General features: G+C 44.9%; 1 protein-coding gene across 1 annotated transcript in view; it reads right to left on the bottom strand.

Annotated features, from left to right (window-relative positions):
* TP63 (tumor protein p63) overlaps window positions 1–5,303 on the bottom strand; it is a 159,518-nt gene extending 154,215 nt beyond the window's left edge. The window contains exon 1 of the mRNA XM_057427316.1: window positions 4,405–5,303. The gene's annotated coding sequence lies outside the window, so the exon portion shown is untranslated. The remainder of the gene's footprint in view (window positions 1–4,404) is intronic.
* Window positions 5,304–23,287: the final 17,984 nt, after the last annotated feature.

Genomic DNA, 23,287 nt, shown 5'->3' on the forward strand with positions numbered 1-23,287 from the left:
CAAAAATAGCTCCCGTGCTCTCCCCTCCCAGTCATCTTCCTCCCTCTGCACTCCAGGGTCAGGGTCAGGCCAGGGAAGCAGTGTGCCACTCTGAATACAGAGCCCAGACCAGGCCACCCAAGGGCTAACAAGAGACATGCTTGTTCCCTAAGGCAACAAGGAAAAAGCCACCATATACAACTCAACACACTACTGTACTTGCTTGTGTTTCAAATGCCACAGGGGAGTGGTTCATACCCATGCTGCCAGCTGGTGAATGTTCATTTCTTTGAGCAAGTCATTCCAGAGCCTTGTGGTCTTTGCTTGCCACCCCTGGGCAGTCCTGCCCACACAGACCAGCTCAGAGCAATGCAGTGGGAGGCAAAGGGGACATGGAGGCTACTAGGGAAGTCACAAAATAAATTTGCTTCTCACTTCCTGAAGAGTCTGTACATTCAAAGGCCATTGCCTCCTTGCCCGTGTCTCTAGGAAGGAGACCCTTTTTCAAGAAGGCAATGACCGCCACTTTAGATGACTATAACCCTGCACAGACACACACACTCCTCTCCAAAGCAAAACTTCAAGAGCCTCAGATCAGCTGGGGCAGCCTGTAAAAACTATAAGGTGGAAAACATACATGGCATTCCCTGTTCCTCCTAATAATGTGTCTGAGGGGGATGGTATAAAACCCATCCAAAAGATGAAGTATTGCAAGAATTCCTGGAGGTCAACTAGTGCACACATGGGCAGGGAGTCCCACAATTAGGGTAACCTGGGAAAAGCAGATTCATCTTCCAATGTCCTTGTCAGCTGACCAGCAACCACCTCTGAAGAGGCATTAACCCAATGGGTTATGGGTTATTAACCTGATCTGGGGAATAGATCTTTTGGTTGAAAATGGGCATACACAGCACAAAGGCCACAGTTTGTCCTATGGGTTACAAGGGCATATTCGTGGTTAAAAAAGCACTCTGTACTGTTCTGTCTTGCTACCACAGTGGTGATATCCTGCAACTAGTGAGGATCAGTTTCAAGCCAGCCCTTTTCTACGCAATGAGACATTTCTACCTTGAGTCACTCAGATTCTTTCACAGCAGTGTCATAACACTACACTGTGCTATCGCAGGACACCTGCTCGTGTCCCACTGCTGCCCAAAACGTGGCAAGGAAACATCATCATGACTCCCATGAAGCAACGAGGCTTCCTTGCATGCTGTGAATACCCCGAAGAGAAAAAGCTCTTTCACCCTGGCAGTATTTTGCAATTGCTCTAATGAGCCACATGACTGTAAGAAAAGCATTTGCCTTCTCCTTCACAGACTTCTTCATATCCCCAGTTAACTACATTAACATCATAACTATCCCCCATCCCTGGCACATGCTGGCAACTGGTAAAGCCCACGTTTCAAGACGTGCTTGATGCATTGTTGCACAGCGGATCAGGAGGCAGACATTCTAGTGTGCGTCAGACACCACATTTCTCCATCCTTGAAACTGATCCTGCCGGAGTGTGCTCTCTGCAGAGCCAGGACTTTAACCCGAGAGTGCAGCTGCATTTTTAAATATCATGTTAATACAGTGTGGTGGTGAGGATTTTGTTCAAGGGAGGATGGCTCTGCTCTGACCTTTGGCTCAAGAGGCATGCTTTAAAATTAAAACCTTGCTTCTTGTGCGACCCAGCACTGATTTCTCTCCATTCATACAATAGTGTGATTTTAAGAACTGATCACATTCTTGTCTGCTAGTGTGCATGGCACTCTGTATGTGCCAGCAGAGGCCAAGAGAAGGGCAGTATGTACTCTAGTATTCTTAACCCAAGAAGTCTTACACAGATGTGTTAACTCACAAAATGGGAAAAGACCTTGGTATTGTTCATCTGACCTGGTTGTACCCCAGACCTGAGCTTAGATTCAGAGCCACAACTCAAGAAATTACATTAAGCCAACAGCAGAGCTAAGTCAAAAGGCTCCCCTGGGATCCTGAACTCCGGTAAGGAGAGAGCAAGTAGGATGGTGGCCAGGAAGAGCAGAAGCAGCTTTGGGAGCCCTACTCCTGCTGCCACAAGCTCCTGCTTCACTGCGGCAAGCGCTTCCTCACCATGTGCTTGCTTCTGCTCCTGCACTGCCCCATCCATTCAGCAGCAGGTAGCCTGGAGGCACCGCATGTCCACAGGTCTGCAGAGGTCTGACCATCTGTGCTGCAAATCCCCCAGCACGGACAGTCTGACTTCCAGAAATGAAACTTCCTTATGCTTTTAATTGTGCTACCCTCTAGTGGCTAATTCCATCCCCTTGAAGCTCAGATCATCGCTCCTTACAGAGGAGAAGAGTTGGACTGCAAACCTTCAAGACCAGAAACCAGCTTGCTGCTGCGCAAGAATGACTTGCACATTTGAAAGGAGGCAGAGACCTAGCAAGGTCAAGTGCTAGACCAGGCAAACTGTGCTCCACCACCCTGTCTCTGCTTTGGTTTTAGGAAGGGAAAGATTGCCTTGCCCAGGCTAAGAGGTCTTGGCAAGAGCAGGGTGAAGCCAGCTCAATATCAGCTGCTTGCAACACGAAAACCACCACCAAATTTGGGCTCTAGGCAGCCTCTTCAATAGAACATGCTTCCTTCCACTTCCCTGCTTGCTTCCCCCAGTATCTCACACCAGGCACTCCAGCAGCTTAGATGTGAGCAGAAACATTCAACGTGTCAGTAAAAATGGGTTAGAATTCAAGTAACATCCTCGCAATTACTGAGATAATTGCCGCATTTCAGAACCAAACATTACTTAATGGTGCTCAATTATCTTGTGGCAGGACTTGCAATGGTAGCAACTAATTGCTTAACTAAAGGCTTTCTTCTTTCCACCCTGTCAACATGCACACATGCAATTAGGTCATTGATGCAGGGAGAAGAGATACCTGTTGTGAAAAGAGGGGTTAAGTAGCAGCCGAAGCCATGTTTTGAAGATCAGAAGACCGGTGTCTTGCCTCAGACGTTATAAGGATGTGAAGCAGAAATGGAAAAGCCCAGGAGGGAAGAAGGATACAGATTTTAACTTTCTGTGTCTCAGCAGTGAACTCCAATGACTGCACAATGTGACTAGTGCCACTCTTACAAGTCTATGTGCCCCCAGGCTCAGCTGCATGTTAGTAGCCTTTTCATAGTTTGTCAGTCTGGACAGTTCACAGATACTAGCAAAAAAAAAAAACCAAAAACCGAAAAAACAAACAAACAACAACAACAACAACAACAACAACAAAACAACAAAAAAATCAACTGCCTAAAGAGCTAGATTGAAGACTTTTAGACTTTTCTTTGGTTATTTTCAAGCTTGTTGAAAACCTGTTTGTTGTTCACCTCTTTGCAGAACATCTGATATGAAAGAAAAGGGAAGATAGATATACTTTTCTTGTTATTTGCAATTTCCTCACTTCTTCACAATCCACTTTACTGTCTCCATAACTCTCATAAGCAGAGTCTTTCACTCTGCTTTGACACAGAGCTACTCCCTGGCTTCCAAGCTCCCATCCCTTCTCCCTGGCTTTTTTCAGTATCTCCTCCATGTGAGGGAAAACAAGATCTCAGAACAGGCCATCGCCCTTGTGAAAACATCAGGTCTTAGTTTCTACCCCTCACTGCTCATGTTTGGGCTGTTCCTCTGACCAGACAGAGCTCACCGCAGAGCCAGCCCCAGGCCTTGTCCCTTGAACATTGGGTACCCTGGATCCAAAAGCTGTGCCTGTTCAGCTTTGCTTATCCTTTCCAGACTCATACTTCTCAGGCACAAATTCTCAAGGCTGCTTTGCTGTTCAATCACCAGCTCAGCTCCCTCCCTTTGAAACCCCTCTTAATAACAATGTTTTCTACAATTCATCACAGTTTCCACAGCACTAGTAAACAAACTAGAGTTGACTGTACAGCTCAGAGACCTCCTTGGAGGCCTTCAGCTTTATGGAAAACTGTCCTCATCCTGGTTTTGTAGTTCTGGCAGTTTCAAATTACAGCAATAATTTACTCTCATCCTTCAAGTTACTGAATTGCCCTGTAAAGATTTGAGACAAAGGCTTCAAGACTCCCAAATCGTATCTTTCAAATCTCCTTTTTCCTCTTTGTTACCTTAACAGCTCTCATGGACTAAAGAACATAGTTTCCTCTCCAGAATATCGTGGTAGTTTGTCCTCATTTCTATCATTTAAGCCCTGTGCATGGTCTTTAGACTCGCATTTCAGCTACAAAGGGGACAGGAGCCAGTGAGGTACTAAGGTTTTGTGGACTCAAACTGGTCACTCAGAAGAATCATAACTCAGCAAGGGAATAGTTACTATCCCCTAAAACTGAGGGCAGTTTTATAGCAGACACTTCAGTTTGCTAGCAATGCACGCTCTCCATTTTCACACGCACACACATGGGCTAATTGCTTCACAGTAGTAACCTCACCTGCAATTAACCACTGTTTCAAGTCTTTGATCTTTATAACTCTCCAGAGGACAGCAGAATTCCCACATAAAAGCCTTTTATCTTATTCCACATGTAGGAGTGACCCTATGCTCCTGTAGTTATTAAAAAAAAAAAGGTTCTTCCCTGATCTCAGAGGTTCCTACTGAGCTGAATGAGGCTGTGGCAAGAGGAGAATAGCATTTTAAGGGATGGCTCTCCCAGGTGCTAAGGATAAGTGATTATAGACCTAACCTGACGGTCTTCACCTGCTCTCTGAACAAACTGCTGCTCTGCTGGCATTCTGAGCATCAAGCCCATCTTGGAGATGGACTTCTTTGAGATGTGCCTTGTCTTACTGATTAAATTCTAGGGGTCATTTTTATTTGTTTGAGCTATTGTCCATGTCCTGGTTTCAGCTGTTCACTGCAGCTAATGGAGCTCAGCTGCATGCCAAGGAGAAGACATCTACATTTACTCCCCTAGCTCACGCTAAAGCAGTAGGGTGCACATGGCTCCTGAAGAGCCAGTTGCTGGATTTTGCTTGGCTGTTTTTTCAGGGAAAGGGTTGAGGCAGAGCAGGTAGCTTGGAGGCCCAAGCCATAGGTCTGGTCCCAAAGAAAACAAATCATGAGGGCCTTAAGGCTCTTAATTAACTCTATTAGAGTGATAATCATGGCCTGCCCAACCCCAGGGGAATGGAAAAAGCCCTCCAGTGTGAGACACATAAAGGTACTGGACTGAAACATGAATACTTTTTACCTACTGTCAGTGGTTAGAAGGCAGTATGGAGTAGGGGGAAGGGGAAAAGGAAAGATCCTCAGCTCAAGGAGCTTCTACTTTGGCAGCAAGATGTAGGAAGCAACCTAGAAATCAGAGATTTCTTGTTAAGTGCTTTTGCTTTTCTGCTTTCAAAACATCTAAAACATTTAGCCTATATCCTTTACAGTTCATTAGTGCACAGTAAAATATGCCCTTAGCCACTTCCTTTTGTTGTTTTTCTGTTTGGTTTTTTTTTTTTTTTTTTAATTTATTAGGTTTTTCTTAAAAAGAAGTCTCTTCTGCATTTCTTTGTAAAGGGGCTGATGGGACAGCTTTAGGACAGCTTTAGGAGAGCCAGCATTGCTTCAATGCCTGTGTGAAGAGTTGATCTCCAATAATGACGCTGTTATCATCACACAGGGATATGCTTCCAGAGACTGGTTTGAGGGAGCTGTAGAGGCACCTGGTTCCTATAAGCTGCCAGAGTCCATCCAGTCACTGGTAGAGCAGCTTCGGACACCTTCCAGAAAATTCTCATAGGTACAGCCAGCTGGTGGAGCTGATTTGGCCCTGGGGAAGTAAAGCCATGCTGTCCTATGTTGCTTCCTGCTGAAGGAATGAGCAGAGGAGTTTTGTGTGTTCTGCAGCATAGCAGAGTGTCCCATGGGCCTCACAAGACTTCTTCCAGTGGCAGATAACAATTCTATCACTTGGGTGTCTCTTTCTCACTCTCTGGAGCCCTTCCAGCAGCCAGGGCAAAGCCACCCCATATGAGGAGCACTCTGGGACTGATGTGAAAGGACACAACATCTGGCAGGAGCTACTCATGCCACTGAAACTGTGTGGGTTTGGGGTATCAGAGGTAGTGCCAATGAAGATACATAATTTGAGAACCCCAGAAGCTACTTTAAATTATGAAATCAGCTTAATCTGTCTGCCCTCTTTGGAAGGAAAACTTTGCACTACCTTTCTCCTTTTAGTAGAATCAGCATAGCATTTTCCCCTGGCATGTGCAGTTGTGTATCTCTGGCACAAGCTGGATGTTTTAGAAGGCAGCCTGAAATGCAGTCAAGGTACATGCTGCCCTGCCTCTGCATTTGGTAGCAGCTCCTCTTCCCAGCTGCCCACAGGCACAGTGCTCTTGTGTTTAAGCAGATGGGTGTCAACAGATTTCAAAAATTCCTCACTCACTAGGCACACGGGTCTCAGCCCTGAGATCTCTCTTTCATCTTCTTTGGTTGTAAAACTTACAATATTAACTCATCATTTATAAAATACCTTGTATCACAAAGTCTCTCTGAAGTAGAGTTTACCCCAGTTATAAAAGAAACCCAACAACAACAAAATCACAAATAATGTGTACCCAAAATCATCAGTTAAAATCATCAGCTAAAGGTTTCCTTTGCTTTCTGGTTTCTTCACTTTCAGTCAACACATCATTCCCCCTTTCAAAATTTCTTTTGCAAATCTGGGAACTAGAAATTCACTTTGAATCTTAATGAACACTGAGATGGGGACAGAGAAGTGCAAGTGACTTATTGGCTCCAGCTTAATGCATAGCCATTCCCCAGCTGAACCACAGGCTCACCACTCTCCCGCCCTGAGCATAACAGCTCAGTTTGGCTGATGGTGCAGGGGAACCATGTTAATCTGAGAGCCTGAACCCTCTGCCATGCTTCTGGAGCTGGCATACTATGGGGAAAAAAAAGGGAAAGGGCAAGTAACATGAATTTCCCAATTAAAAATCACTGAACTGTGACAGGGGAACTCAAATTCAGACTTTATATTCAGCTTTAACCCCAAAAAGCCACTTGCATGTGAGCCTTCCTGTGGCTTCATCTCACAGAGGGCAGACCTCATCAGCTGTTTCATCAGCTCTCTCCTTTCATCTCACAGGCCCCTTACCTCCACACACAACTGGAAAAAGACTGTATCAGCCAGAAAGCATAGTCTGTGCTGCCCTGGTACCTGCGGGTAGCGTTCAATAACAGGTGCTGCAAGCACAGGGCTGCTCTTGCCCCAACCCTTGTGCCAGAAGCCCGTCAAGCAGCTGCTCTGTCTAAACTGTAATCTGCTTAACAGAGCACAGTGCCTGCCTTTTTTTCTTTCTCCTCTGGGGGCTTATATTTCTCACCTCCTACTGTAACACTTATCAGAAAGTATATCCTTCACCTGTAGCCCAAGCCTCCCCATCCCAGGGCTGGAAAGTCACTGATGATGGGGGTGGAGGATGGCAGCCTCTTCTCGGCTCATCAATCTATCACAAATCTCTGCACCAGGCTAGCTGGCTCCAACCCTCATTTATTTTCAAGCTCAGAGGATGTTTGTGTTTGATTGGAGATGCTGGATAAATGATTTCAAGCTGTGGAATTCATTTCATCACTAATCACAGACACAGGTTGAAATCCTATTCACCAAGTTGGCAGCTAAATCTCCATTGACCTCCCTGGTCACCCTGAAATAAATAATAACATAAATTAGATCAAAGGGTGCCACAGGAAGGGGATATGCAATAAGACATCATTCATATTATCTTTAACTTTACTCCTGGTCTGTGGATTCACATATGAAAGGGTTATTTGCTTTCCTGTGTTACTAGTAGCTGTAACACATTACTAAGGAGTTTAACAATTCCAGCTAAGATAAACCCCAGAAAACTCTAAACAAGTCCGAAAACACTCTTATAACATCAGTCAGACCTTTCAGCTTAGCAAATAGATTTGATACGCATATGGATAAGGGATGGCTCTCCTCGGGGAATGGAGAGGTCTCTGGCAGAAAGCCTTCCCACGAGGCTCCTGCTGTCCCACTGGAAGTGGCACTGCAGGGCTCAGTGCCACTTATTACTGCCTTCAGCACCATTCACTTTTCTTTTTACTCCGTAACAGCAGAGGAGATGACCTGGAATCCCTTTCCAAGGACATGAGGGGTCCCCTCTCCAAACTGGTAAATCATTCATGGCCTCAACATGGAGCTCCTCCCAGGAATCAGAAGCAACAGAGCCATTTCATTCCTTACCTTTTTTTTTTTTCCTCCTTAAATGATACTGAAAACTATGTATGAATGTTTGCTCTTTTTTCACAAAGACCCCAAACCCCAAAGTCAGACCAAGGAAGTCAGTTATTAAAGCTTCTCTCTGTACTTCTACTATGTCCAAGGAGGCTAGACTGATAGTGTCCTGCATGAAATGAACCCAGCCCTGTAGTATAGCATCATCTTTGAATGGGCCGCTATACCAGGTATAACATCACAAAAGAGAGACTGGGGATAAAAAGCAAATGGAGGTAAATGGGTGACAGGAGGAATAGAGAAGACAGCACAACAAAAAGAGATCATGGGAGCAATACACATCTGCATTTTGCAGCTTGTAGCTTGTGCCCTGGAGTTGCTCCAAAGGCCCCCTCCCGATGCTGTGCCATGTCCTTCCCTGTGCACAACAGGGCTAAGGAGGGACCATTTAGTGAATAGCCACTCAGCATTAACAGTAACGCCCATACTCAGCAGGTCAACATGGGCATCACCTCCCTGTCTTGATGAGGAATGACATCAGCTGTGGGACCTCCACAAAAATGCACTTGTCCACATCTCTCCATGGCACCTCATCAGCCTCCAGAGCCATATTCCTGGAATAAGGTACTAGGGCAGAGGTTTTTAGTTTACAAAAGAAACAATGTGCTGGCGAGTGGCCAGAGGCTGAGGGTACACCAAGTGAGGGTGGGGTAATTTGGGGGGAAACTTTCTGCCTACAGGGAGAGCAGGATGCGCGAGAGCAGGTCTACAGCACTCAGATGGAGCAAAATTACCAGCAGATCATCAGCTTGATAGCAGGATTTAGTGCAGGGAGGGCCAGGCCAGGTGAGTCACTGTGCTTCTGCTGATGATGGCTGTGATATCCCAATGAACACAGAGTGGGTACCAGCAGGGAGATTGCCAGGTTAGTTTGGAGCCAGACACTGTCAAAGGTTGGCAGCTGCTGCCTCTGTCCCTCCACAGCACCAGGTACTGGGGAGGAAAGACTGCCAACATCCAAGACCTGCCAGCTTGTGCCCCTCTTTTCTCACATGTGTAGGGGCTGCAACCTACACATGATGTAGCCATTCCTCTCCCAGGAATGGGGGGAAGAAGTAGAGGTTGCCCCATGATGAGCTCCTCCTCTGGGGTGCACATGAGGAGCTGTGCCCAACCCCATGGGAACAGCTGAACTTTGCTCACTGAGCCATGGTCAAGCACTGCAGACCCAAGCCTGTGGCCAAGCTCATGGGCAAGCCCAGACCAAGGATCTAAAAGGACTAAAACAGAGAGAGAAAAACAAAATAAAAAGAAACCCAGCACGCCAAACCAAGAAACAGTCACTCTGGTCATCTTTAAGACCACCAGGCCCTCGTGGGACAGGCAAGTCTGGATTTTGCTGTCTCCAGTTCAATCCCTTACCAGCGCAGATGAATGAGTTCAGATACTTGCTTGTTACTTCAGACTTTGCATAACCAGTGCTCTGCTCACCCAAGCAGGTACTGTCATATCAGCTATCATTTCAGCACGGTAGTATCTTGCCCTTTCTCTGTGCAGGTCTAAATAGTACTGCGATGGATTTCCAAACAGTCAAGCTCAGTCTGTTAACTGGGGATCACGTCGCACCAGGAGGTGTGGAGAGGCCCTTGACGCCAAAATGTTTTGACAATCAAACAAACATGCCCAAGCAACTCTAGGCATTGAGCACAGCTGATGCATGGGTAGCCAAAGCAGCTTTGGACTGTCTAGCCATGCAGTCACATAACAGAGAGCTCAGCAAATCCTTCCTTAGAAACTAAACTCTTGGGTTACTGCTACACATGAAGCCAACTGTCATGTCTGCACACCCAGTGCTACCTATGCTAGCTAGTCTGATATTAGCACTGCTCTCTGCAAGCTGAAACCCTGATGCAGACCAGTGCTGCTACCTACATGGTTTTAAGGAATTGTACCCATGCTATAGAGTACAATAAAGCCATCACCCAGTGCATGCCCTTCCACATAGCCAGCACTGCACCCACCAGGCCTTCCCTGCAGCAAAGAGAAACACAGATAACAGATACATGCTTCTGAACAGCATCTGCAAGAATAAGGCTCCACAGGCTCACCAGTTTAACCAGTAGGAGACAGAGGATTCAGATTCTCCAGCTAACACTACTCTAACTCCTATTCAAAAACAGAGACACTTACCTCCCCTGCTTTGCAATCAGATTCTCTACCTCATGAATACGAACTAAGCCCAAACATATCATCCACTCATTGCTGGGGCTACCCCCTTCCCTTTGCTCCAGGTGGAGGTGGTGACTGGATGTGATGAGGTGCTAATTTGTACTAAAAAAAGAATCTTCAGATATTTCGATTTGGTGCTCAGGGGCTGCAGCTGAACTAGATTAAGTTAAACTGGGCTAACCAGAAGGATTTTTGCTGGATTTCTCCAGCATCATATTAACCACAAATCGTGAAGCAGCAAGAAGACCTAAGACAATGCTCGCATCTGAAATGCTTTCTCACCAAACAGGTCCAAAAAATATGAAGTCCCATGAGGTCAAAAGAGAAATGAAAAGTAATTGTTGGGGTCTGAATTTCTGCAATGCAGAGTAATGAAGTGACTCACCCTGCCATAGTTGAGCTACCAGATTTCCTGTTTGCTTTGCCCCAATCTTTGGGTGTTTTTCAGCAATTGGAACTGTGAATTAAACTCCTACCACAAAAAAACAGCTGGTGGCAATGGAGGTGGAGTAATTTCATGAGGTAACTGTGACACACCAATGTGAGAAGACTTGTAATCCGGTTTTGGTTTAAATTTGGAGACTAAAGTTCACCTCGGTCCTTATTCTGTCCAAATAGCTTATTCAGCTCAAGAACATATTTTGCATCCCTGTTTCCCCTGCTGCATGATGGAATATGATGCCAGGCACTCTGCTTGTCATAGCTCAGATCCTGTCTTAAATTTCTGTAATGCCTTCCATACTAGGGAGTCTTGGCATGTTTCACAAGCTGCTGTATACGTAGCCAGAATCAGACATGTGGCCACTTCTGGGGTGGAAGACTAATAACTGCATATGTTGCACTAGGAGGAATAAGATTCTGTCCCGGAAGAGATACTTTTGCATAACATGTCATTAACATCAGTCTCTGAACACCCAGTAAGCTGCTAGCTACAAGTTTAGCTGCATCTGAAGGACTAAAAATATTACTGCTGGGATGTGAACCTGTAGTTCCAGGCAACCAATTTTTCTTAACCTGCCAGGCTGTCAGTAGCTGTTTTCATCACTTAGGTACACTATAGACCAGTAACAGATAAATACAAATGTAGATCGCAACCTTCTGTGCCTTCTGGAGGGGATAATGCCTTCTCGAAGGATGCCTGTGAGAAAGGAACCAGCACTGGGTGGTAAAGGGGTCAAGTTGCCAGGAAAAAAGTCATCCTCTCCCTCCCACCTCTCATCACCTGTAGGTCTTTCTTACTGCCACAAAATGTGGGGCTGCAGTTGGCAGAAGAGGCAGCAATGCAAGAAGGAGGTGAGTCCTGCAGGTTGTGAGGACAAAGGCAGAGCTACAAGGAAGGAGGTCATGATCAGGGTTGTGATTTTCAATAAGTTGCATTAGCTGCAGAGATTGAAGCATGGATGGCAGTAAAGGTGTGATACAGACTCTGTCCTCCCAGTGCCTTCTGCAGCCCTCAGGTCCCCAGGTTGAAGAGACAGCAGTGTTAACACCTTAACTGACAATCACAGTGTAAGTTTGGTGCTTGGAGCTAGCATGTCCCCATTGAACACATGCTTTAATTCAGGCTCCCAATCCTACTTCCACATCAGATGCAGGACTGCAGGACTCCAGGTATCCTGCAGCTACCAGAATACCTACCTGGAGCCATTTACCACAGCCTGCCTATGCCTGTCTGTTCCCTCTCCCAGAAGCCTGGGTGACAGAAGCATGTCCTTCTGGGAGGTCTGAAGGAGAAGTTCTAGCAAGGTGCTCATTGAAGTACCTGCTAATTGCCTTGCAGCACTTGGCATCGTGCCAGGGAAAAGGCAGATGATTCTTAGTAGATAGGAAGTTAATCAAAGGCACCTGTGACCTGGTCACAGTGCTGCAATTTGCTCCTTTCTCAATTGGGCTTTAGTCGCTGTTCTGGTTTTTGACAGACCTACAAACTGGCTATTCTTAGGGAAGGAGAAAGGGAGGAGGAAATCTCTTTCTCCATGCCAGCCATTCCTAACATCATTCTGGAGCTAAAGAGGGAAAAGTGATGCCCCTTTCTCCCACACCCTGAGAAGATACAGAGGAAAGAGCAGCTCCTGTGTCCCTGAGCATTGCCTGAGGCAGAAGCTGACAGTTGAAGACCTGCTTTCCAGCCACGCACCCAGCTGCTGGGGTGTGCACCCTACCTTAGCCTGAATTACAGCTGCTGGCGAGAGCAAGCAACCGGGTTTGCAGGGGAGCACTGCCTTCAGCTGCACTCAGCCCTTTTCACTCAGGAAACCACAGCCCTGGTTTAGTGGTGTAGCTATAATGTGGGTATTTGCGTTTTGGTGGGGTAGAGGATACAAAGGGATTGCCTAAAAAACAGGGTCTGGCATACTAAAAAAAAAAAAAAAAAAAAAAAAATGAAGATAGCTACTGACACAAAATAGCTCTGAGCCTGTCAATCCATCCCTGGTTCCCAATGGCCATAACAGCCTCCCAGAGCAATCAGCTAACTGTTCTGCATGCAGTGCTGGGTACCACACAACCTTTGGACTTTGCTAGAATGTTAACTTATCTTCCTTGAGTACCTGTGCAGAAACAAAAAGCTGCTTAAAGAGAGCAGAACCTCTGAATAACCCCTTACAATAATTTCAAATGGACAATTTGAACTCATTGCCCTGCATGCTGAGCAACTCCTTATCACACACCCAGAGCTGGGAGAACTGGGCATTCTACACGTCCATCAGCACCTGATCCTGCAGGTTTGTTTCATGAAGCAGCATAAGCACCTGCACAACGTGGCCTCACCTGTAGCTGTTGGGCCCAGCACGGGATGGGCAACATGAAGAAGAGCCACTGCAGTTCTGTATCAGCAGCACAGCAGGGAATTTTGACCAAGTCTATTCATCCAGGCACTCTGCAAGTCCTCCTGGAAACACATAAAGTGTGTGTTACATCAATCAACACTGGTCAGCAGCAACCATCTGTTTTATTAGGCACTGGCTACTTAAAAGCTCGTCCTATTTCTCTACAACCCTAAATCATAGTCATACCCATTTCTTTACTAAGTTAAAGACTTCTGTTTTCACACCAAGACAAGGTTTGCACTGATGTCGTAATGAGTGGTCCACTGATGAGCCCACGTACTAGCCCATCTTTTATAGGATGCTGTGGCTGAACAGAGCTAAGGTCTCATCTCCACCAAAGCTGGTGTCTAGATACTGAGCTTTAAATCAGCAGAGAAACAGAAGAAATCAGACTCATTCCTGCCTCTGCTTTTCTTTGCCACCATGCACCATCCCAGCTGCTTCCTGTTCCTCAACAGCATCTTCCACCTTGCGACACTTACAGGGTTTCCCTTCATCTTACAAAGCAACATGGGGAAAGCAGAAAGACAGCAAAGCTGTTGCCTAACATCTCAGAGCCATGTATCTGCCTTGCACATTTCTGTGCAGTGCAAAAAAACATTGAGCGGGCAAGCCCTGGGATATACCCTGTCTTCAGCCCTGCCTCTTCTCCCTGATCACATGCAAACCCAGTGCTGGTTCAAGCCAGGGTGTTTGCTCCAGCCTCTAACAATGTCATTTCTTCCATCATCTGGACCTGTTGTTTTCAAAGGAGCAATGGAGCAAGGGATATATTTGTTGATGGTGTGTATATTGGTTACTACTAGGATTGGCAGTTTTAAGGATTTTCCATGTATCCCATGTTCCTCCATGTTGCAGTGCACTGACCCAGACACAACACTGACAGCTGCAGGGTAAATAAATAAAAACAGAGTATTTTGATCTTGGAGGGGAGGGAGTATTTTGGAGGGGAAGGGGGGACAGGGTGTCAGCCAGACAGAACAGGGTGGCCACAGCTGTGGTGGGAACAGATGCGGCACAGGGAGCGGGAGCAGGGAATAAAGTTCTACAAATGTAAGCAATGCTGGAAAGTCCTGAAGAATGGCATGCATATTTGGGACAGGTGGGAAGTGTTTACATTGAAATAAGAAGGATGATGGCCTGACAGAATGCTGGTCATGTTACCTGTGACCCAAACTGACCGACTGCAGCTCCCATGGGTTCAGAACATCCAAGACCACCATTTCTCTGTCAGAAGAGACAGAGAGCCCACTGAGTACACATAGTGACCTGCCCAGTGCTATGGGTGTCCAGTGCTCACAGGTGTTTTGTCCCTCTCACAAACAAGCTGACATTGGCTCTAAGATATCTTTCATCCCAGTCTAGCTTGTAGTAGGTTTCTGTAGTACCCCTGTGCAAGCCTTGAGCCAGGCAGGTATGAGGCAGTATGGAGAGCAGCTCACCTGAGCCAGCAAACCTGCCAGTGTGATCTGCAGCACAGAGGAAGCACAGCTGGCAGAACCCTAGGACACCTATCTGGCTGACCCAAAAAAACACTCCTGCCACGGCTGGGTCCCAAGCTGAGTACAGTGGTTTTAGGGTTTTTTGTTTGGTTTTGGGTTTGTTTGGGTTGTTTTTTATTATTTTTTATATTCTTTAAAGTCTAGCAGAAGCTATTTCTCAACTGATGTTTAAATGATGAAACACTTTTGTAATTCTTGGGAGCAGCCCTACTGCTGGGAGGAGCTCAGCAAGGCTCTTGCAGGGTAAGTAACCTGTTACTAGTTGCTGGCTAACTGAGCTGGCATTTTGGTACAAAGCACTCGTGCTGTGCATTCTCTCTGCTGTTGGTCATTAAAGAGGTTGTGGGTCTTGTTGCCTCCATCCTAAGGACTCATGACAACTAGTGACATGAACAAAGTCCTTTTCTCCTGGCACGTTATACCTTTCCCATAAAACTTGAAGGGCTGGCTATTTCAAGAACCCTAGAGGCCCCTGTGTCCCCATTTAAAATTAATGGAGGGTTGGGAATGCATCTTCCTCAGGCGCTATTGTAAACCCAGCTAAATGAGTTGAGCTAACCCCAGCAAAGACATAGTGCAGCTCTGGCATAGCTGCGGGATGAATGGCTGTGTCACACTTACATTACCTGAGAGTGGCGAGGAAACTTGTCCAAGGGCATTTAATGCAGCAGTGGTGCACTGAAGAACAGAGATCATGGGCTCCACCTCCTAAGCCTCCAGTCTGCCTCCAAGTTTCCCTTTTGCTCCTGGCTGATTGCTGCCTCTTGTGACCCAAGAGAAAAAAATCCTTAATAGAATAGAATAGAATAGAATAGAATATATATTTATATAATCTAATATATAATAACTGCAGCTATTTCACCTGAGGATGCTCAAAGGCAGCTTGCAAGAAAGTTTGAGCATTTCTAATCAACTCGAAGGAAGGCTCACAAAGTCATGCTGAGAGACATTCTCTGCATTTATTCACACCCTAGCCCCTAGATAAAAATAGCTTTATATGTTAAGTTTAGGACCACAGAAAGCCCAGAGGATAGCAAGGGATTATCACAAAAGGGCAGCAAGGCAGTGAAAAAGAGCCTGGGGGACATCTTGTACAATTTCCATGAAGGGAATAATTAATTCAAACTGTATACAGACAGCTCTGGGAGTGTCCACTCTGGAGATGTTCAAAGAGTCCTTTGCTGCTTTGAGCTCACTTTAAATCAAGTGTCCTAAAAAAATACTTCAGCTATGCATTTCATTTCAGTTATACAGGGTGTTTAAATGCCAAGGGATCAGGGAAAACTTTGTTATTAAAGAACTGCAAGATTTTAACAAGGTACACAGTCATTAGAAAGTTGTTGAGTCATGAAAATGTTCTCAATAATTTGAAATTAATGTTTAGTGTATGCTATACCATAAAATGCTTAGATGCTGTGGCCATGGATACTAAGGAAAAACCTTAAGGCCATGACTACACGAGCAAGTTACCGCAAGGTAAGCTTGGGTGTAATTTTAGAGCACACCACTTACAATAAGGTAACTTCCTATTTGCCAGTTCTTGTCCTGGGACTAGGGGAGGCAGCTAAGTCTTTGCTGAACATGGCAGAGGCTGCCCTTTAAGGGCTGCTGGCTAAGGGCATGCATGTGGCTTGCTCCAACAGAACAGATAAGGTGTAGTAAGTCCATGCAATAACTGTCTTTTAGTAACTTTGCTTTCCAGCATAGATGCAAGGATGGATGGACTATGTGTAACAGCCAATGCCATAGAAATGGACACAATTAGATAATCAAGAAGCTAAATGGAAAGGGCTAGAACCTAATGTGGAGATTCTATTTCATGTAAGAATAAATACTTAATAAATGCTTGCAAATAATAAGCAGGGCTCTAGCTTCACTATACCAATAGCTCTATTGAAGAGGAGTGGAAAAATTATAAACCACCAAGAGTTTACCTCTCTCCTCTCTTTTCATAGAATCACAACTATTTGAAGTCAGACTGCTTCCAGTGATCTGCCTTTTCTTTTCCATCTGTCAATTCATCAAGTTCTACCTGTGACTTTAATAAGACCAGAATTTCTTGCTGCAGTTGTTGTAGAGTGTGCTTCTGATAAAACCAGAACAACAGGGTTCCTATCCCAAATCAAGGATTCATCCCACAGCCTGTCCAATGCTAGGTGGAAAATCTCTGTCTAACCCCAGTGGCTAGGGTATCCTGGAGCCTGGAGATTTATTTTTTTTTCAACTCAATTATGATCATGGCAGGATTTTCTTTCTTTCCTCCCACTAGTTACTGCAATGAAGAGAGGGCTGTAAGCATATTTCCTCTCCAAATGTTGGAAACTGCTTATACCTCCTATGGTAAAAAGGGGAATAGGGCTTTGCCAAGAGAGCCCCACTACTGCTCAGGTGTGCAGGAGAAAGTTTCTGCCTCCTCCAGAACAGCCCTCTGGGACAGGTGAGCAATCCTAATGTTCAGGCCATCTCTACAGTCTTTTCCTCTATCCAGGCAGATGTTATAAACCTTCAGGGAATGAAAGAGACTACAAAGGAAACCATGATCCTGTTGAGTGCAGCAATCAACTTTCATTGTCTCCCACATGGTTAAGACTTCTTTAGAGAAGACTGCAGCTTCCTTTGGAAAGATGCATTATACTCTGCAATAACACCTATTCATCCTACACATCCCTTGTTTTAGGCTAAGAACTAATGATCCAGGCTTGACTCCTTCTCTTATGTAGGTCAAGGCTGCAGGACTCTCACTGGTTCATGAGCTCCTATATTTATAGCAAAACTATAAATATAACCTGCTTATATCTCCAAAATCAAGACATACCTAGAGTACTTTTGCATAGCCCAGCCTATGCTATGTAAGTTTTGCAGTCATTGCACACTTTATGCTTTCTAGGTAGGGAAAGTGGAAGATGATGAATGGAAAGAGGAAGAAAAAGTGGTTTTTTTCCCCGCATTGATTGTTTTCTTTCCTCATACTCCTACAACTCTCCCCCCACACCATCTCCAACATTTCAGAACACCATTTGACCTTTCAGAACAAGGGAAGAGGGATGTATTTTGGAGCCATCACACCTTATGCTACAGATGAGCATGCCATGGTCAGTGCTGCCCAGGATTCCTCATACTCCTTATGGAAGCAGGGAGCAGGATGCAGATTCCAGCCACCACACTGCCTGAAATCACAGAGAATTTAAACAGAAATTATTTTCCCTTTCTAGTAAAGAGTAACCCACACTTCTATTTTTGTTAAGCTCTACAATGAAGAAATACTGTTTTGATGGAGCACAACATACTCCAGGTGCCCACCATTGCTGCGGTTGTCTATAGGCATCTGTTTAGGTACTTGCTACATCAGTGTCTCAAGAGTTAAACTACCTGGAAGAAGGGGATTTTAGTAGAAGATCCAAGGCAGCAAACATTATTAAGAGTGTTAATCTGTCACATCTTTCTTGGACTGTACATACCACGCTCCATCTCTCTGGCATGTCATGGCCTGCATTGTTACAGATGTACTGAAGTTGTAGCCAGCCATAGTTTGGCATCTCAGTGAACCTTCTGATCCAAGATAATACAGGAAGGAAGAAATAATAATGCCATTTTCAAAGAGAAAAACCTTACACGAACCAACCCACCTCTATAAAAAGCAACCAAAACTAACCCCAACACTTCTAAGCAAGTACTAAAATTGAAATTTTCAAATACAGCTATAGAAAAAATCTGTCTGAATTAAAGGTGAGCTAGACTCTTAAATATACACCACTAAGGGATGCCAGGTGCCTCGAAACCTAGAGCTTTAATTTGTTATGTTTTTCTCATATTCAGACAAATACAAAGGGAAAAAAAATAATTTTAAAATGTGTTTTCCTGGTTCCTGTTTCCCGATTCTGTCAAGAGCCCAGCCAGAAGCCAGGCTGGCCTGAAAACATCTCATGTTATCTGAGCTTGGAACTGCAGCACACTCAAGCTGGACCTTGGAATCCTTGGAGTTGACACCACCTGAGTGCCCAGAGCTCACATCCTGAAGCAGACACTGGACTGCAGACATCAGATGCGAGGGAAGGCTCTTGGCTCTATTGTTGTTGTCAAGCTCCTGGAAAGGAGCTAGGGAGAGGAAAAATGTTTTGGGTAGGATAAAAAAAATCTCAAAGGAATGGATGATCTCACTTGTCCACACACACACGCCCAGATGTACAAATATATATAATTAACTGGAAAATACTGTGTGGTACAAAGGTTTCTTCAGCTTGGGTTCATCACAATGGGCTAGTCAAGGTTGGTACAGCCATAACAAAGAGTACTTCCCACATATCTTCTGCTAAGAGCCCTTCTACCACATCATAGCATTTTAATATGCATTATTTCTGTTGATAGGTACCTCTATGCTTTTCACCCACAGAAAACTAGACATGTGATACAGTCATTAAATGTATATGTAATAGCCTACATAGTCATCAGTAGAATATATGGGCTTTATGTACACGCAATGTTCTTATTGATTGACTCTTTTAAACTGTCATAAGGGTGTATAAGGGGCAGGAGATGAAAGGACTATACCATTCAATTACCATAAAGAAGACAACCCTATAGAAAGAATAAAACCAAAAAACTGCTGGGGGCACTCCCTCCATCTGGTTTTGCCCCTGCGCAGGACATCTTTGGTTAAACAGACAGAGAGACATTGTAGTAGCCAGTGCTATGGGATTCAGGTGGTTCTAAAGTAGCAACGTGGTAACTTGGACAAAGTTGCAAAAAGCAGTCCAATTTATGGCCACAAATTACCAGTTTGAAAGGTATCAAAACATCTTCTGTATGCCTTTCCCCATTTCCTAGACAGTGCCTCCTATGGGACACAGCAAAGAAAGTGTTCGTCAGAGCACAGCTTAGACTCTTACCAGCAGGTCAAAGCAGCAAAGCCATTTCCATCATTGCTGTGATGCCATATTGCATGACAAACAAACCCTTGCTCCATTCTGTTCAAAAGAGATATTATTTTTTAATCTCCTTTTCCTTGTAAGAAGCCCTCACATCATCTTCAAAAATTTTGCAAAAGCCTGAACTGTCTTAATAAAACCAAGGAATGGGAGGGAGAAGAGCTGTGCTACTTCTGCTTAGATACCTCTAGAAGCCACTACATGCTTGTAGCATTAAATGGAAATAGCTCACTAGTTCCACTGTCCCACTAGAGTAGGAGCTGGTATGTTTTTTGTCTTGCACTGAAGTAAGCCAGTGTTTCTCAACAGGAAGGCTTGTCTGGATCCCAGACAAAGAGGGCTCAGGAACACCAGCCCTCAAATAACCTAAGCACTCGCTCATCCCGACCCTTTACACGTTCAAGGAAACTCACCACCACAGCTGCAGATTTGCATCCAGCTTCCCCACAAAACAGTTAACTTAATCCCTGAGCAGAGATACTAATGAGAGAAGCCAAGATTGGTTATTTTTTAGGTAAAAAGAATGTCCCAGATTTTACTGGCCTTACATGACTTTCAGCTTCTTATTCCAAGCTCCAGCTACTGAAAAGCTTGTCTGTTTTTTAAGACTCCAGGTCATTCCTTTCTTTGTGTCCAAGCTGTTCTTCCAATATCTTTTTAAATCGTGTGCTTGTTTCCAGTGAGTGCACTCTGAGCAACAGGAAAAACTCTGTAAGAGAGATTGTCTTCTTGCATATGAATCTTACTTTGAAAGGAGAATGGTGTATTTGGAATTCAAGGGCTGGGTTTTTTCACTGCAGTGTTTTTTTGTTCTGCCACTTATAGGAACCCTGTGTCTCTAGAAGGAAGATGCTTGTTCAACTCTCACCTGAAAAAAGAGACACAAGGTAAAAATTTCCTTTCCTAAACACATTTTCTAGCTGAAGGGGGTATTTTCTTTTAGTCTGTTCAGGCCTTTCTTCATTTGTTTACATCCAGGTGTACAGGATTTCTGACAGGGAATATGTTATCCCCAGAAATACAATACTGCACAAATTGGTATTTTTTGTCTTGATCTGTGCACTGCCTGCACCATGCTTCTCCTAATCATAAATCAGGAGCTATGGTACTCATACTACAGATAACTCAGAGATGCTTTGAGGTTCAGCTATGCCTTGACCAAAACCTTATTTATTACTGGTTACTCAACAACAGCAACAACAACCAATGTAAGCCTGCAAGAATGAGTTAGGAGTGTCAAAGGAAGAAAAGTTCTGCCCCAAAGGCCTATGCTTTATCCAAACATGATGAAAGAACCAGAAGGAGCACAACACAATGAATTGAAGCTCAGAAAATGGCTTAACATCACAGGCAGTGAATGGGTTTCAGATGTGTGCAAACATACTCTCTAAAGCCAGCTCCTCACCCTTGATGACTTCCTGCATCCACCCCCTGTCTGTGAAACACTGCTGTAATGGACTGGATGGTAGAGCCTCTTCTTAATGTCTGTATCTATCACCAGGGTTTGGAAGTGGCACAATGCTGGAGAACAGCTAGCAGTCCCCTGCCCACATAATTAAAAGTCACTTAAAAATCCCTTCTGTGACTGAAGCCTGGTGTTGTGGGCTTTCATTCAGCATAGGACCCAGCATCCTCCCAACACAATAGTTTGTAGTATGGTCTCATGCTTGGGCAAGGGAAATATCAAGAGATTTGGGGATTTTGTGTATAACTGATGGTAGCTCTCAGTAGAGTATGACATCCTAGAACAAGGAAAGGCCTCAACACTGTGGTCAGCTGCTTGCACTAACCACTGAGGCACACCTCCAGCTGCCTAGTTCATTAGAGGGAGCTATAAAAATCCAAGATGGGGCACTGGCTAATAGCTGGCTATTCCCTTCTCATACCCAGAAACAGCAAAAGACCTGGAAGACATGCACAAGGACAGAGCAAATCAGTAATGATTATATGGCCACAGTCAACAAGAGAACAGGCAGAGACAGCTTGCCTTACAATGCAGGTTATCTCCATCCATAGCTGCTGGAGGAAACAGGCATACTTTTAGGGAAGATTATCCAGGCTTGTTTGGGCTCTCAGGTTAAAGTGACTCAGCCACTAGACACACCTCTTGCTCTCTGCTTGTTAGAAGGGTGTCTAGACAGGTGTAGGTGTTGCTGTGTCCACATTTGGTGGGACGAATCCCCCTTAGAGAGCAACAAGCTGTGCCAAGGATGCCCTCTGACATCACCCTGGTAAGTAGGGCAGAGTACTACAAACAGGGAAAGGGGGTCTAGACTCCCAAAGGATTTAGTGGCCTCACTCCTGGCTGATTTGCAAAGTCATGCATGACTGCATGAAAAAAACAGCACCCAAACACCAACTCTCTTCTGCTCCTGCTGTGTTTTGGTAATGCTGCTTCTTCCCTCTCGGAGCTCTGCAGAGACAACAAGGAGCCGCGCAGCAAGGGGGGCAGGTGCTGACGAAGGTCCCAATTAACCTGCTTGATGGATAAGATACTCCCAGCAACTCTCACCATCTGGATGCAAACAGGCATGCTGCCCTTGCTGCTGTGAGGTCTCCAGGGCAACATCCATGGGTGTGTACATAACAGGACTGTCAGGTGGCTGCTTGTGTGCCACCAAACATCATCAAAACCTTTTATTCCTGGCAGAGAGCACAGAGAGATGAATGAGGCTGATACAAAAAACACCACCACCCTGCTGTAATGTGTCTAATTCTCCAGTGTCATGACTATGTATCTACTACATACGTTTATGCATAGACACACAAACACACCTCACTGCCCTTTATCATGATACCACTCAGTTGTATCAGCATTGCTTACCTTAAAAAGAGTTAAGAAAGCCCCAAAATCTGTATCTAACATATTCCGAGAAAGCATAATCTCTTCCCCCCGAGACTACTCATGGTCTAATCCTAGTGATGTCCATCTACAGCAAAGGGCAGGAACCATTATGTTTGTCTTTGGGAGTGGGCTCACATAGCTTTGGACTGAATAGTGGTAAGTGAGGAGTATTCATAAAAATGTCTAAATGCAAACAGAAATGCGTAGTCCAGTCCTGCTTCCATTTGCAGTGAACTTCTTGAGCAGACAGGTCCAAAGAGTAACTCTGGAGATACCTACAGTGAGAGAACAAGTGAGGTTTGGAAGATCCTGCAGGCATGTTGCCTACCCTCACTACAAGAAAGAACTCCAAAGAGAGGATTTACGGAATGAGATTTGCCACCTTGCACAGAGGGCATTCATGTGAAGAGCTCTACTCTGTACAAAGCAGTTACAGCAATTCCACTGAGTGCCCTGTTACTCTTGTCTGATGGCTTGTAGGTTTCCATTTCTCCAAACCTTGGGGAAGCACTGTTAAACAGACTATTTTACTCTTGCTACACATATCAAAGTTCAAACAGCTGTACCTCTTTTGGTATCTGGGCCTGTGATGATGACCATTAACTTAACCAATCAAAGGTCTTTTCAACCTTCCTAGAAGCATGAAGAAAAGGTAGCCCTTGAAGTCAAGGGACAACGAATGCACTGACAAGCAGGTAGACAGGGATTTGTGCAGAAATATCTGTGTGTGCATGCGTGAGGGGAAGAGACAAGCCTTTCCTTAAGGCCATGTCTTCAATCCTTCAG

This window comes from Pezoporus wallicus, unplaced genomic scaffold, assembly GCF_028554395.1.
Source record: "Pezoporus wallicus isolate ANWC-B61680 ecotype Strahan unplaced genomic scaffold, APGP_CSIRO_Pwel_v1 scaffold_7107, whole genome shotgun sequence".
NCBI lineage: Eukaryota > Metazoa > Chordata > Aves > Psittaciformes > Psittacidae > Pezoporus > Pezoporus wallicus.